Raw genomic sequence first — 17566 nt, forward strand, 5'->3', positions numbered from 1 at the left:
GCCAATCCCAGCCAACACAGGGCACAAGGCAGGAACCAATCCTGGGCAGGGTGCCAACCCACCGCAGGACACACACAAACACACCCACACACCAAACACACACTAGGGCCAATTTAGAATCGCCAATCCACCTAACCAGCATGTCTTTGGACTGTGGGAGGAAACCGGAGCGCCCGGAGGAAACCCACGCAGACACGGGGAGAACATGCAAACTCCACGCAGGGAGGACCCGGGAAGCGAACCCAGGTCCCCAGGTCTCCCAACTGCGAGGCAGCAGCGCTACCCACTGCGCCACCGTGCCGCCCCCCTAGGAACCAGGTTACCCAAAATATTCGATAACATTTCAGTAAATCCGAACACATTTCTCCAGTTTTGATGTCACTACACTGGTTACCTGTGTCATTCAGAATTGACTTTAAAATTCTGCTTATGGTTTATAAAGCTTTAAATAATCTCGCCCCGTCTTATATAACGGAATGTCTGACACCTTATATTCCAAATCGCAACCTCAGATCCTCAACTGAGTGTCTCCTTAGAATTCCAAGAGCAAAACTTAAAAGAAGTGGTGAGGCGGCCTTCTGCTGTTATGCACCTAAAATCTGGAATAGCCTGCCAGTAGGAATTCGCCAGGCTAATACAGTGGAGCACTTTAAAAAACTACTGAAAACACATTACTTTAACATGGCCTTCTCATAACTTCACTGTAATTTAATCCTGACACTCTGTATATCCAATTCATTATAATAACTATTCATTCAAAATTTGTACTAACCCCTACTCTCTCTTCTGTTTCCTTTTCCGGTGTCCTATTGGTGGTGGCTTGTGCCACCACCATCTACCCAAAGCACCATGACGTTCCAACAATGATGGATGGATTAAAAGCCAGAAGTCTGTATAACCATCAGCATCAAGTGACTCCGTGAGAACCCTAACTACAAAGAGGACTATTTCATTTATGTTAGGTAGAATGCCCAAAGGGGACTGGGCGGTCTCGTGGCCTGGAACCCCTACAGATTTTATTTTTTTCTCCAGCCTTCTGGAGTTTTTTTTTTTTGTTTTTTCTGTCCACCCTGGCCATCGGACCTTACTCCTTTTTATGTTAACTAAGGTTGTCTTATTTTAATTTCTTATTTGTCTTTTATTCTTCTTTTCTTCATTATGTAAAGCACTTTGAGCTACTTTTTGTATGAAAATGTGCTATATAAATAAATGTTGTTGTTGTTGTTGTTGTAATTATTTTCCACCCTGATGCTGATCTTTCTGATCCTAAAATAGGTCATTACGATACCAACTGACGAGAAGAATTAATAATGAATTGGAGAATTACAGTATTTGAGGGCTCCTCCAGAGTGTTTCTTTCTCTTGCACAATTTGGCTCAAAAACTAATCAGCACATTGTCATCTCATAACAGGCTTAAGTTTGAAGATTGGTATTTTTCCGACAGGCCGTTTTAGCTCTAGGCCATCCTGAAGAAACTATGACACACAAACGCACACAGACAGACACATACCCATCATCGAGATATCGATATTTTTGGTATCAGGGGACCCTAAAACATCGAAATCCATGAAAAACCTGAGATCAAATGTTTTGTTGAATCTAAAGATTTTGCTCCTCCCCCGTAGACAACTGGTTATGATGGGGGAGGGTGCAAAGCAAAAAACACTAAAGTCTGCATGTCCAGTCCCTCTGAGCAATGTGATTGGTCAATTTGGCTTTGGTGACATGTGAGTGATGCACAAGGAGGAGGAACGGCATGGTAGGCACACTGAGACAGTTGCCTTCAAAGACAGCAAGTTTTAAAGTGGACTGGACAGAGAAAGCCACCCTGAAAATAATGGCAGAGTCTGAGAAGCAGGCCTTATGGGAATGCACTTGAGAGAGGGAGCGCTGGTAAAGAAACATATACACACATGCGAATACAGAGGAAAGTAGCTGAAAATGCACATATGAGATAGGTAATAGAATCATTTAAAACTATTTGCTATGTTCAATAGTGTTATATGAAACTGTATAATAACAGGTGTTTTCAGTTATAGACACTGTGTCATAATGGGGTGAAAGGGACTCACTGCATTTGTTATGTACCCTAAGTCTAACAAACACACAGGCCCTATCCACTTAAGCACTGATTGTGAATGATGCCTACACTATCTATCACTCCTTAGTACTCTTCATAGAGACTCATTATCTTTATCATGAATAACACATGGGTGACCCCAGATATAATCTAGAAGCAACAGACTAACACCTTGGTCCCCAAGAATAACCTAGACACACTGAGACTGATGCACCTTCTGCAGTGTCACTAACTAATCAATGATATGCTACTTCCAACCATGCTGCACTCAGTTGGAGACATCCCCCTACAGCCTTCTAACCTTATGAGAAAGAAAGTAGACAGTGCCCTTTATCTACTTTCTTACCTCAATCACTAAAAGTATGCAGACAACATATAGAAATGTAAAAGCAAAGCAATATTTTTTAAAAATAGAATAATAGCAGCAGAAAAATATACATGAAATAATAGAAAATATATAGTAAATGAAATGTAAATAATCTAATATGTATAGATAATAGAAATACATTTTTGGTTTTAAAGTCAAAAACAGTAAATCATACTTTCCATAAAGATTTGGAAAATAAAGATTACCATCAAAGGAAATATCTGTGTCAGAGGAAGATCTCCATCTTTGGTGGCTTTTAGTTCCAGCAGTCATGTTGCTACATGAACAGATTCCTTTATGTCCAGATGGATGGTCTTGTTATTTCTGATGGAATGGATTCTCAGTCTATGACCCTTGTGCAGCCCGTTCTTTGTTAAGCAATTTTAACAATGTTATTCTATATTAGGCACTATCATTTGAGTTCATAGCTATTAAATTGTTCTGGCACAGAAAAAGAGATTTTGGTAACACAGAGATCACCAGGAATAATTCTGAGTGTGTGCTGCAAAGGGGGACGGTTCTTTATGCAAATATACCCACTTTATGCAAATGTAAAATTCTGTGACATTACGGCAATACAATCATAAAATAGTCTTGCTCATTGAAACAAGTAAATAAGTTAAAACACTTCTCAAATGTAAATTTACATGTATTTATCTGTTTAAAATAATTATTTTCACCATTTATTGTATTCATTTTTTTACTGTGAAAATATACAGTTATTGTAATGTATTTGTACGGAGATTTCTAACAATGTTAGTATATGCAGAAGTCTGCAGACAAGTACTCCGTCATTCTTGATCACAGCTGGAGTGGTGTCTCTTAGGGTCTGATACACATATCAATTTTTTTCTCATTTTATATGTGGCCACTAGGAAATATTATTTAGAAATACATTTAAAAATTAACTTTACTTCCTATGTTGATGAAACTTATCTAATGTGGCACACGGCTGGGGGTGGTGCCCAACCGGAACGCCCAGGAGGACAGGAGGAGGGCTCATTCCTCCTCCGGACCACGAGGGGGCGGTCGCCCTGGTTCCTTTGAGGGCCACGGGTGCAGGGCTTGGAAGCCCAACCCTGTAGGGGCCCGTGGTCTCCGCCAGGGGGCGCCCCCATGCCTGAAGGACCCGGAACCCCAACACTTCCGCCACACCAGGAAGTGCTGGGGGAAATAAGACTGGGAACACCCGAAGGGCTTCCGGGAACACAGCCGGCACTTCCGCCACACAGGGGAATGTCTAGGGAGTGTTGGGGATCACCTGGAGCCCATCCGGGCACTTATAAAAGGGGCCGCCTCCCTGCAAAGGAGAACTGGAGTCGGGTGAGGAGTGGACAAGGTTTTGGAGGCAGGAGAGAGGAGGCGGCCTGACGAGCAGGCAGAGAGAGTGTGAGAGCCTGGACTTTGGGGGAGATTGGTGCTTTGGCACTGGGTTGGTGCACCGTGAATGTAAATATAATGTACAATAAATGTGTGGTGGACTTGAATATGGTGTCCGTCTGTCTGTGTCCAGGCAGCTTATCACACTAAGTTTGTCAATAAAATCCATCTGTGGATTTAATCTAGAGATGAGAATATTAATATAACTATTTATCCTCATACTGTTCAAATAGCTTAATGGCTATTGTAGATAATTAAAGATATTGTAGCATGGATCATAACATTAAGCTTTATTTTACTAATCAGCAGGCAGATTTCGTATTCATTTTTTTAGTTTATCTAACATCTGCACAGATATACTATTACTATTTAAAAGACCTAACTGAAAAGATTGTGGTGTTTTTGTCTTAATGGTAGTATTAGTGTGTTGTACAGTGTTAGCCATTATGAATGTAGTGAGAAGTCAAGCAAAATTGCACATTTTACATCTTCACCTTAAAAAAAAGGGATCTGAGTTGCCTCGAAAGCTTGCATTTTGAAATCTTTTTAGTTAGCCAATAAAAGGTGTCATTTTACTTGTGTTAATGGTGAAAAGTAACATATTTAATAATCAAAAAACTGTCGCTTTGTTGAATACGTTTACAGCTAAAGTTAGGTGTAACTTTAGTGGTCACCATGGCTCACACCCTCCCGTGACTAAAACCTGACTCTCTCCCTCTCAAGGCACTGCCAAAACCGACCATCATTAAAGATAATTTTACCACTGGAATCCCACCCTTTTTACTGTTTCTTGTTGATTATTTCACAGCAGACACATTTATGAGATTTGCCTTTAATGCTCAAATGTTAAACATTGCCAGATGTGTTCAAAATTATTCCAGAGCTTATTTGCCTATTTATATTAGGAGCATTTTATATTGCTAGTGGTCTTGCCTTCCATTGCTCCCTATCCAGTATTTGAAAAAAAACCCTGTCTTCTCTGAGAGCAGTAATAGTTGTCATTAGGCAGTGTAAGTGTCTGAGAAGAAGGACAGATATCCTGGCCAGGATGGAGGATGATTTCTTGCTCAGATGGGAGGCCATAGTGGAAGGATAGCAGGATTTGAGACTCAACCCGGACAGAAAAGATATGTGGACTGGATGAATGTGAGGGCCGGGAGCAGTTAATTCCCCCACATGACAGTTTGCAGTGTTCCTACATGCTAAACCCAATTGAGACACCAGCTGGGTGGCATGGGAATCAAGATCAGAAGTCTTTGGTTGACACAAAGGGGCACTGATGGGGAAGGACTACCCTGGTTTCCACCTGTCCCACGAGTGCTCAAGATGGCTAATCTCACAATACCAGAAGCAGTCCTGGGTCCAGTTTAACAGAAGCCCACTGCCTGACCTGGAGGAGTCAGAGTTGGGAGGCAGCAGGTGAAATTTAACTGGAGGAGTGGAAGGAAAGGAAGACGTTTATTAACATAATATTTGGGTGTTTGTGGCTTTGTGCACTTTAAAAGGAGGAAAATAAAAATCCATTATTTTAAACCAGGAGTTGTGTTGGATGATATTGTGTCTGAGGTCTGGGGCTCAGTTCCACCCCATTGCTGGTTGCAGCAAACACGAAAGACTTTATTAAGACTGTGTTTTTGTTTGTGTGGTGGGCTCCAGCTATTCACTATTCACTTTGGAAAATAACTTGTAACGTGAAAATAAAGCAGTATGTGCAGTCTGCATCATAAGGAAATAAGCTATTACAAATTTTGAAGTAAGGAAATAATTGACATAATATTGATGTTGAAAACTGTACAGCACAATACATCCAACCTTTAAGCAATTGATTTTCAATAAATACTTTCTCCCACTTATTTCTAATTTGGCATGGCCTGAGAAGGAGCTTCCATGAAAGGAGTATTAGGAATATTCAAGACAGAAGGTGGGCCTGGTCAAATTTATTCTAGAAAAGTAGGACTTACGCTGGTGTCAGATGAGCTCCCCTAAGTGTAAGTAAAAGAGGGATCCAGATAGCTGATATGGAGTACAATACCCTGCATGTCTATGGTAGGTTATAAGAAGGGATTGGTATAATTTGTATAGCACTGGTACTCTGATGAGTACCTGCATGGACAGACTTGATACTCAGATAAATTTAAAGTTGTTTTCTTTTGCACTTTCAACCTGGCATGGGCTTCTTTCTTTTTGATGTGCCGTTTGCAACCACAATTGAACTGTAAGTATTAGAGTCAAATGTTTCAGTGGTCAGCTTGCAAAAATGAATATGCAGTAAAAGAGACAATTTTTTGTCTGACAAGTACCTTCTGTCCGACTGAAAATCACTTGTCACAAGCAGCACTTTGTTATTTTCTAAATACTGGGCTGCAAGTACTGAAAATAATGATCAGATCACACACAAAGGCAGCAGTCAGATGTTTCCAAGCTTGTTTCAAAGTCATCCATTTCCTCAAAGCAGACTCTGTCTCAGCAGACAGGTAGCCAAAGCCTCATTCATTTGGTTTATCTCACTGATAATATTGTTTCCAAAAACATGAGTGTCTTGCTTCTCCTTAAGCCAAGTAGACCTATCAAAGATCAAGCATTCACATGCATTTAATGATGTCTACCGTGCTTCAAATTCAGAAATGAATGCTCTTAGTAGATGCAATTTGTCCCTGTCAGCATCCCTATGAAAAGGTGCCATTTCCCATTAATAACAGCTTCTATCAAGTATAAGTGTGAACTGTCCCACAGCTACCATGAGCTCATCTTTACATGCTCACACCAAAATGCAAAACACCAGGTTTGAGAAACTTATGTCCCAGAGGGCCTCATTGGCTGCACATTTTTGTCCCAACTGAGATGCTTAATTAGAAGTCGGTAGTAAAGGAGCATCACTGTTATACATTGCAAAATTTTGACAGGTGTATGTCCCGCCCCCCTGGGGGAGCATTTCCGGTACCCACCTGATGCCAACTGGTTAATGGGGTGTTCCCACGCTCTGGTCTCTACCTGTTGTCAGGTGATGTTTGACAGGCATCGGGCCTTTTGTCAGTCGTCAGAAAGGACTTGGTTGGCCAATCTTGGCCTTAGTCCTAAAAATGGGGGCTGGTCATCTTTGTAAGCCGAGACGGACCTTCGGGGACCTGTAAAGTGTCAAAATAATAATAATGCATTACATTTATATAGCGCTTTTCTCAGTACTCAAAGCGCTATCCACACAGGGAGCGCGAACCCACAATCTTCCACAGTCTCCTTACTGCAAAGCAGCAGCACTACCACTGTGCCACGGGGTGGAGTGGGCATCCTGCTTCTATGTGTGTACAGCACCGGTGTGTGTACAGAGAGCGTGAGTGACAGACCCAGAGAGAGGATGTACAAGAAGGCTTTAGAGAGAATCTATTACACACCCAAGGAACTTGACTATGCAGCCTAAACACACCATGGGCATTCCGTTACCTCACCTACCTTCCAAAACCATAACCTTTATAAAGTAAAACAAAGTAGTAGATACCAAGGTGTCTTAAAAACAATAACTTTATTGAATGATTCAAAAAAAGATACAAAAGTGGCTTAAAACAACAATTTTTATTGAAGCAAAATTCCAAACATAGCAAAATAAGACGTGGTCTTCACTTTCAGAGTTACACACTGTGTGTTATACATTAAAATTGTTTAAAAAGTATGAATAAAATCAGGAGAAATAGCAGTAAAATATTCACACAAGCTTGTTTGTATACAGATTAACAACTCAATTGAAAAGAAACAAAACACAAGAATTGTATACATGTATGAGAACACAAATCAAATTGCAAACCAGGTCCCAACCCATTGGTGAGCCAGTAATACCCCTAAATAAAAGTGTTTTAAGTCAGCACATGTTTTATATGCTTGTACTTCACTAAATTATGCAAGCTTATTTTCTCTGTTTGGAACAGAACCGACCACATAAAGCTGGTCTTCACAGGCTGAATCAGTTGTGCGTAAGCATCAATGGGTATCTCTCCCTGCTCAAACTCAGCTATAATATCATTCACATCATTCTTGATAGCTTTAAGATAACTGGGGAGATTATACATTTTTAGCAAAGCACACACACAAGACAAAAGTCTATCCTTTCTAGCCCTTTTGAGCATAAATAAGCTCTGTTTATATGCAATAAATGGTTTAGTGAACCAAATATTACAAATGTCTCCATCTGGTATGCACTTGTTCTCTTGACATTCAGTACATTTTTCCCCTAAATGTTCAACAGAGCTAAACACATAAGCCCAGACGACTGAGCGACCAACTATTGTCATTATGAATCTTTTTCTAGCAGACATAATATAAGGAGAAAACCTCCTATAGGTTGTATAACGTGTCACGATGGTCTGGGACCTGGTTTTCCTTGTTCTAGCTGCCGAGTCTTGGTTCCTCTGACAACAAAAACAAAATAAAATACAACAGTTAGCCAACCAGAAAATATAACACAAACAGGTCTTGTTTAGCATGGATAATGCATCTTGTTTAGGTTTCTGAAATCGATGTTGGCTTTAAAAAATAACTGTAATGGTGATTACAGACAAGTTCAAAAGCTGCTGTCCGAATCTTGGGCTTTGTTGCACGGTGCATCTTTTGTATAAGCTGAAAAGTGTTTACTTCGGCAACAAACAGCTTCAGACAGTAAAGAATATGAATTTTAGCTGGTTTAACAATTCTTAATCCACACAAGGGTTTAACTATATAAAACACCATGTGCATTCATCTTTTAATACTGATCTGTTGACAGATGCTGGAAACACAAGGGTGCATTTCCACAGAATCAGATTCTAATAAAAGACAAGTATGCTCATCCTGAGATTCGTAACCCAATGGCATGCTAAACAAGACCCAGTTAATACATCTCTTACACAAGTGCTGACCACGGAAGCTACAACAGACTTTACACAATGCTGCATTAAAATCAATCTGGCTCTATGACTGCAATGGCTGACAAGTGTTTGAGAAATTATACCCAGGTCTTGAGACTTCAGCCTTGAAGTTGAACAATCTTTTACACTGTGTTTAAATACCTCACCGGCCACCAAATGATTGCACTCCCAGCACATTCAATCTCTAACATGCTCATGGGTCCCAGGCAAAACTGCACGTCCTTTCACTCAGCTTGTCCTTTCTTGTCCCCCATTCTACTTTCCCAACAGGCTTTAATAAGTTCCTCTAGCAATCAGCTGACAAGGGACCTGGTCATCCATTAACCTGTCACGCGTCCCGTGCCACTTTAAACCAGGGAGTTAACCACGTGTGCAAGTGCACGTCCACCTCTTCACCAGATGGCACTAGTTCACGTTCACATACACCTCACAACTCCTGCACATGGCTTCCTAGGCCCAATCAACTGCATCTCTCAGCCAGCAACTGAAGCAGCAAAAAATAAAAAATGAAGATTTTAAAACTTTTACCGCACTTCCCTATCTTGCTGTTTCCAGATCTGCGGCAGCAAGCCAGCGCCTCTGGAAGAAACTGACAAGCGGTGGCCAATACAGCTCCCCAAGGGTGCTTCGAGGAGAGACGCCAACAGCGCTATCTAAAATCCTTCTTAGACACATCACCTGGTGCCCGCTGATATTGTCCTACACCCCTTCATGTGCACCTGAATAGGGCCAGGTCTGTGCCATTTCTCTAAATTTTATTTATACTACTGAGGACAAACAAGGCATAGTTAGTTATAATCATCAGGGCACCTCTGTGAGGAACTATAAAGTGTCCTGTAAGAAGCTGGTGAGGGCAAATATACATTTACATTGTTGTGAAGGGAGTTACATCTTCATAGAAGCATTAAATGGATAATAAATGCTCAGTCCTTCTCTTTTTTATCTTCAGTTTCCTTCCAAATATTTTATTAAACCAGATAGTTAATGATGAATGCACACAGGCGTAAATGGAGATAATTTAGATGAAGAATAGCTGGTTCTTTTGTTATTTGCATCTTACTGCTAATAAGAAACAATTAAAAACAGTGAATTCAACAGTTTAGGACTAAAATATGCAATTAAGTGTGGGAAATATTAACAAACAACAAAACTTAAAGGATGCATAAAAGGTTGACTTCTCCTTAAGTAATTGGATTAGAGCAAAAACCTGCAGCCACTGTGGCCCTCCAGGATCAACGTTGCTCACCCCTGCAATAAACGTTTTTCTCAGAATAGTGCCAATATCTGGTCAGTTCAATAAGAAGTAGAAAAAACATTCTGTACAGATTTCTTGCATGTTTGGAACTGATTACATTTGATCTGGAATTGCTGATAAAAACCTTCTGATAAAAGTTAGCATTTAATTTCTCCATACACACTACTGAATAATGTGAAGCTTGCCTAGTTTTATAAAGTGAATTTCCTTCTCTTCACAAAGTCGCTTTAAGACGTTCAGTTTTTTGCTGTGTCTTTCAGCAAATAGAAACTAAGAAAATTCAAAACACTTTAAATAAATATATCACAGTATGGAAGAGAGCCGTCAGCTGCTTTGGAGAAGTCCTCAAGTGTGTGCAGTGCAAAGTACGCGAATAAGGGAGTCTCCAAACGAAACTATTATTCGTAACATTAACAGCAGTCTGTATACATCTGAGCATACAGACACTAGTTTCATCTTCAGTTCTTTGTCTAGTCCTTTGGAATGCAGTAAACTGTAATATCAGCACAGAACAAGCAGAACATAAATTAATTAAACCAAAAAAAAAAAAAATCAGATGAATATTCACTTTTTTTAGAAACCATGACAGGATGATCAATTTCTTGCTCTGATTTGTTGATGTTCTGTCATCCATCAGAAAGAATTCCCCAGAACTCTACAGATTTTATTTTCTTGACAACAGCAGAGTTAACTTCACTAACAATTGCATACATAATTCGTCTGCCAGCAACATTTAGAGATAAGCAGTCCTAACATTAATGCCAAGCATCTTTAATAGTAGCACATTGTGTGCAAAATCAAGAAAGGATTGTGCATTTAAAGCTTAATGGAAAGTGAATAGAAAGACATTTTCGACAGCTTTGAACTGTTCATCATTTCGTCTGTGTTTCTATTGCTCAAGAGGCGCTTTTAATCCCCATCAGCTTTTTCTCTTTCCATAGCGTCAACAGTTCTTTTATGTTCTTTGCAAACTTCATATTTATTGAAAACTGGACAACTAAAATATTTAGCTCCTCTATACTAGACATATTTTGTCGGCAAGATGTGGGAATGCACAACAAAATTTACATCACAGTTCACTGAACTCAGCATTAGACCAGGTAACCTGTGAAGACATTAATTTGCTTTTTTCCATCTGAATATTTTTAGCAGGAAGGTGTAAACATCAGTAATTTGTGTCTGCTTTGACATTTCTACCTGTTTGGACTGAAAGGAAAAGTAAATGTAACGCAGAGATCTACTGTTTTGTTTGAGAAGCTGAAATGTGGTTAGATCAAAGCACCTACCACCAGGCTAAAAAGTACATGAAACACCAATGAGTCATTCGGTTTATTTTAAAGACATTCATCTCTGTCTGACACTCCACTACACTGTATTGAGCCTTTAAAAGCATTACCAAATTCAAGTCACATGTCTCACTGCAATTTCCACATGCAGCTGGCAACGAGGTAAACTCATTTGAAAATTAAAATAAGAAAATACAAGAAACTTAAAATTCACAGGATGTTCCTAAAGTATAATAGTACTCAAAAACATCAAGAAACATGAAGAAAATAAACATTAAAAAAATTTAAACAAATCACCCTGTGATGCCAATGAAAACCACACCCTTTGCACTGACCTTATTGTGGGGCATCTTATAGTTCATGATGGAGGACGTACTAGTGTGGCAGAGAGAGACACAGACAAGTCGATAGATGGTACAAACTAAAAAGCAATTCTTTATTAAAAAGTGCCAGCAAATAGTGATGTTCAGCGTCAGATCTTCAACAAAGTCTTTGGCACTGTACCAGAGATATAAAAATTAAAAATATAAAACAAGCAAAAGAAGAAACTAGAAGGAACAACAACAAAAAACAATAATCTGATTCCTTTTTCTTCTTCCTTCCATGCTGTTCAAAATGCAAAGAAGAATCAAAAGGATAACCACAAAAAAAATAGATAAGCTCACCATTCACCATTAGTGGTCATTCATCTGTATAATGCAATCCCTTCTCTTCTCTACATAACTCAGAAGGACTTTGCAGCAGAAACCATTGGCAACAGTTACACAACAAAACGCAAGATCTAATGTCTAATGTTTGTTTTTTTGCACTCCAATCAGCACTAGCATCAAAGTTTTCATGTTCTCATCACATAGACAGACAGACAGACAGACAGACAGACAGACAGACAGACAGACAGACAGACAGATAGATAGATAGATAGATAGATAGATAGATAGATAGATAGATAGATAGATAGATAGATAGATAGATAGATAGATAGATAGATAGATAGATAGATAGATAGATAGATAGATAGGTAAAACTTTATTTGTCCCCAGGGGAAATTTGACTTTTTACAGAAGCTCATTAAATAAATTCAATAAATAGATAAATAAATATATATACACACATACTATGGTCCGAACACACACTAGAATGACTTAAAAGAAAGATTATTAAAAAGAGAAAACTTCTGACTTGGCAGTATACAGGCATATTGCTGTTGGTATAAAGAACCCACCTTAGCCTTGCTTGACACACTTCTGCTAAATAATTTGTTGGCTGAAAGTCCTCAGTGTTAGTGCGTCAGAGAGAGGATATGCAGCATTGTTCATAATGGCACTCAGTTTTGTTAAGTTTAAGTCTCTCCTTTGATACTACCTCCAGGGGGTTCAGAATTTGTTCCATAACTGAAGCTACCCTTTTCAATTAGCTTATTTATTTTGTGGCCTTCTCTTGAAGTGATAGTACTGGCCTAGTACACCAGAGTATAGAAAATTGCACTGGCCATCATGGAGTTGTAGAAGATGTGAAGAATGGTGCTACCCACATTAAAGGAACACAGTCTCCTAAAGTTCATGTCACATTCATTTACAGAATCTTAGCCAGCCAGAGGTAGTCAACAGTGTACTTCTGTGAAGCAGATTATATAATGTGGCAAACAAAAAGACTGAGAACAACTAGTCTGCGACTGGCTAGGATAGAATCAAACAAGTTTGATTTTCTCTTTGATTGGAGGGGTGGGCTCTTTGTGTGCGAGAGCTGAGAACCAATGAGCATTCAGCTGGAAGAACAATGTATTAAAAGTAGCAACAATGAATGAAAAACTTGAATGTTTTGAACCTTACAAATAGAAGAGAAGCTCATCTGTCTGATGTTTTATGTTGTGCGTACTAATTCAGAATAGAAAAAAACAGAAAAACACTGTGAATCACCACAGCTTATAACCCTTTCGTATGGTGCTGGTACAGTACTGGCTCTGTCAGGCTTTACAGGAGAGGTGGACCTCAAAAACAGAAGAGAAGCTTGTTTGTCTCACATCTCCTATTTTATATGCAATAACAGAACAGAAAAAATAAAGGGAGAGACTGCTGCTGAATTCGCTGCAGCTGTTAACCCATTGTACAGCACAGGCTTTGTCAGACAGCTTGCTTTTAGCTGCCAGAACAAAGTGGCAAGCATGGCTGTGCTGGAAAAGGAACACTTCGTCTGTAAATGTGATTTTCAGTTGAGCAATTTGACATGGTGCAGTGAGAAAATCAGTGACAGTGATTGATAAATCTGACATACTGCAACACTAAACGTTTCAGTACGTAATGTGACGTCAGCTTAAGGGAAAAGAGTCTTCTCTTCCCTTTCTTATACAGTTCCTCTGCATTATGAGACCAGTGCAGCATGTCACTGATGTGTACCTTCAAGTACTTGTGGTAAGATAGCACCTCCACATGCGCTGCCTGAATAGTGACCGTGCACAGAGGTTCTTTGGTGCAGAGAAAGTCAATAACCAGTTTCTTGGTTTTGCTAATGTTGAGTTGAAGACAATGCTTTCTGCACCAAGAAACAAAGTTCTCCACTTAAATTCTCTTCTTTGTCTTATCCCCCTTACCACTACACCCTATAAGTACAGGATCATCAGAAAATTTCCACAACTGTTGTGACCTGGTGTTATATTTGTAGTTGGAGGTGTACAGAGTGGTGTACACTTGTGGTGCGTATTTGTTTCATTGGTTCATTGACAATTGACTGTGAGTGAGGATGTGTATGTTAGTGGATTCCATATTAAGATCCATATATATATATTAATATTGCACTTATTCATAATAAATTTCCTTCATTGTGTATAGGAAAAACTCTAATGAATGAGGTGGAAAACAAACCCAGGTTCACAAAGCTGCAAGAGACAATGATAAACTGACTTGCTATGCTGCTCTATGGTTGCTTGCAATATATACTGTACATGAAGGAGACAACAAGACATAACAAGTTGGAGCATCTAGGTGAACCTTATATAATTGAGAGATGTTGGCTATTAGAAAAGAAGACACAATAATAGTGGAGACCTCTCCTGACTGACTCCAGTTTTCAGGACGACACAGTGGGAGAGGCAGGTTCAGGAAGCCTGAAACAGAAGTGACAACATAAGTAGAATGTCTGTCAATCATCTGTTCTGTAGAGATAGGTACATAGAGAAAGGCATTAAGTTACAGGGCCAACCCTTGGCAAGGACTGTAATTACCAGTAGATGAGACTGAGGTTGTCTACTATATGCACATGTGTGACAATGCAAATTGACATGCTGTATGAGAATACAGTTCACAGCTAACTGATTAAAATGTGAAACAACAGTAAAATCCAAAAGGAAGGGTCAATACAATTAACTATGGAAATATTTCACATGTTCTTGTGTTTAAATGTCCAGATTATTTGGTAAATGTGAATTTCCCATTGGGATTAATAAAGTATCTATCTATCTATCTATCTATCTATCTATCTATCTATCTATCTATCTATCTATCTATCTATCTATCTATCTATCTATCTATCTATCTATCTATCTATCTATCTATCTATCTATCTATCTATCTATCTATCTATCTATCTATCTATCTATCTATCTAAATGTCATTGCGAAATAAAATTTAGTATGCCACCGAAATCCAGGGGCCTCATGTATATACGGTGCATACACACAAAAATGTTGCGTACTCCCGTTTCCACGCTCACATCGAGATGTATAAAAACTAACCTTGGCATAAAGCCACGCACATTTTCATGCTAGCTAAATCCTTGGCATACGCAAGTTCTCCGCTTGGTTTTGCAAACCGGCGGCGCCCAGCATCAAAGCAGTGTTATTGTTCCTGTGTTGTTTCCCTTTCCTTTTTAGATCCACATCCCTGACGTGGCTTTATCAAATACACTGAAAATAACCGCATATTGTTCATTAGTTTAAGTCAGCTGATTGTAATTAACCTGTAACAATATAATGGTCCACAGAATGGCCAAACTATTCCAAATACCTAAGCTGTTTTGTTACTCTCACTGCACCTTCTTCTTTCAGCTGCTTCCGTTAGGGGTTGCCACAGCAGATCATCTTTTTCCATATTACTCTCACTGCACCACTTGGAGTATTTATATCACTGTATCTGAGTGTGGAATCACAGCTCTACAGAAACTGATTGGAAAGAGAATTATCGGTATACAGCATCTAGCACATGCTGCCTCAGCTAGGCTGTCTATTTGAACTGTTCTCATACGACAAACGCATCAGAGCCTTTCCTGTATGGACCTTGTGTTTCAGAAACAGTTTCATCCCAAGAGCTATAAACGCACTCAATCAGTCCATCAAGTGCTCCTTGTAGAACTGTTTGTACTTATAAGTACAAGTACCTCACTGTAAACTTGTGATACAGTTATAATATTGTACTACCTGAGCCACTTTATAAAGCGCGTATTTACATATGATGACAATATTATTTTTAAGATGAAATGCAGCAAAATATTTAGTACATTACACAGATAAAATGTTAACATCATTTAAATAATCTATATCTATATATATATAAAATCCCTATGTGCGTCCAGGTGTCTGTGTGTGGGTGTCTTCTGATGAAGTGTGCATGCGCGGGGCACGGTGCGATGAGTGATATTGCTGTCAGAGAAAGTTAGAGGCATTTTACGGAAATACAAACCAGTATTACTGCGAGAGGAAATTAAAGGTACACAATACAGTGACGCATATTACAGCCACATACAAGCCAGTATTCTTGTCAGAGGAGATTAAAGGCGTATTACCGACGCGCACGCCTGTATTACCGCCAGAGAAAATTAAAGGTATATTACGGACATACAAGCCAGCGGACGTACAAGACGGTATCCTTCAATAAGGGCGCGCACAAAAAGGCGAGCCTCTAAAGGGCGCAGCGAATAAAGGTGCGCGTAAATAAAGATCTGCACCTTTGTTTCTCTTCACATATTACAGAGCCATTTGAACTAAATTATCTATGAACACCTTTATTCGCCGCGTTCAATTGAGGTCGCCCTTTTGAAGCTCGCCTTTTTGTGCGCACCCTTATTGAATAGAGCTGTACAAGACAGTATTACTGTCACAGAAAATTAAAGACACACAATACACGGCGGCAGCCCACGAAGAACGGTCAGCTCAGCAAGTAAACATCAACAAAAGAAAGGCTGAAAGAAAGAAAAATACAACCAACAAAAATGATGAGGTCAAAGTCCCTTGCCATTTAATATAGACTGTTCCTACTAATGTTTATGCACTACTGTTCTAGCGCCCGTTATTGTAACGGGCTAAATGACTAGTTGTTAATAATTAAACATGTGAGGACACGGTGTCGCAGCTCTAGCAAGGAGCTGGCACCTCGTTCAGAGATTGTTTCTGCCTTGCGCTGTATTCTTGCTAGGGGCTGACGCGACACTGGAAGGATAGATGGATAGAATAATTAAGCAAAGTTTTGAAGAATCAACGTTCTAAGCTTATAGATGGCTTAACATCTATTACAGAGCTGATTGCATGGTGATTGGTTACTTGGAGAAAGAAAAGGACTGGAATTGGAGGTTAGTACATTTGAAAGAGACAGTACTGCTGCAGTAAATTATTTCATCGAAGGTCGCACATGGCGCAGCAAGCATCTTGCGGGGGAGTGCTAAGGAACAATTTCTGGATAGGGCGCCGGCTCGTCACTTTCACTGCACCACCGTGCTCCCATGTTTAATAACATTCTTTAACTCCTATCATCATGAAAATGATATCAAGTATACATCTCAGTATTTTAATTATTCAGAGAGCTGTAAAATCATGAATGTAATGGATTCTGTGTCCTGTTGGAGGAAGAGAAAGCCCGTTTAAGAAGCATATAGTGATTCACACATATAGAGCACAAAGAAGAACACATTCAAAACAAAGCATTTAACGTGCTACTTTAGTTACGATGGTATTTGAGAAACTAAAAAGTTAAACAATTTTAAGATGAAGTTTATGATGTTCTACTTTAATGACAAAATAAACTACGTGATTAAAGTGGAAATTTCGAAATTAAAGTTGACATTTCAAGCTTTTTTCCCACTGTGTTCCTATTTTTTTTTCTTTTCTTTGTACCCAAATAAGCTTTCATATGACACTCAGATGGTGGGTTACAACTTGCCTTTTCATGGCGATTTTGATATCTGACAGCTTCTTTTTTATTTTGGGCACTGTGCGACTTTGTGAACTTGAGCTTTCGAGTTTCTTCGACACTCTATGTCACTCGATCAACTTACTTTTGTTGTTTATACCACTGTTTAATCCAACAAATAGTATGTTTTTC

At 39.3% G+C, this 17566-nt stretch overlaps 1 long non-coding RNA gene across 1 annotated transcript in view; it reads right to left on the bottom strand.

Annotated features, from left to right (window-relative positions):
- LOC127526725 (uncharacterized) overlaps window positions 1-15513 on the bottom strand; it is a 217178-nt gene extending 201665 nt beyond the window's left edge. Inside the window, exon 1 of the long non-coding RNA XR_007934162.1 lies at window positions 15283-15513. This is a non-coding gene — a long non-coding RNA (uncharacterized LOC127526725). The remainder of the gene's footprint in view (window positions 1-15282) is intronic.
- Window positions 15514-17566: the final 2053 nt, after the last annotated feature.

Source organism: Erpetoichthys calabaricus, chromosome 2 (assembly GCF_900747795.2).
Source record: "Erpetoichthys calabaricus chromosome 2, fErpCal1.3, whole genome shotgun sequence".
Lineage (NCBI taxonomy): Eukaryota > Metazoa > Chordata > Cladistia > Polypteriformes > Polypteridae > Erpetoichthys > Erpetoichthys calabaricus.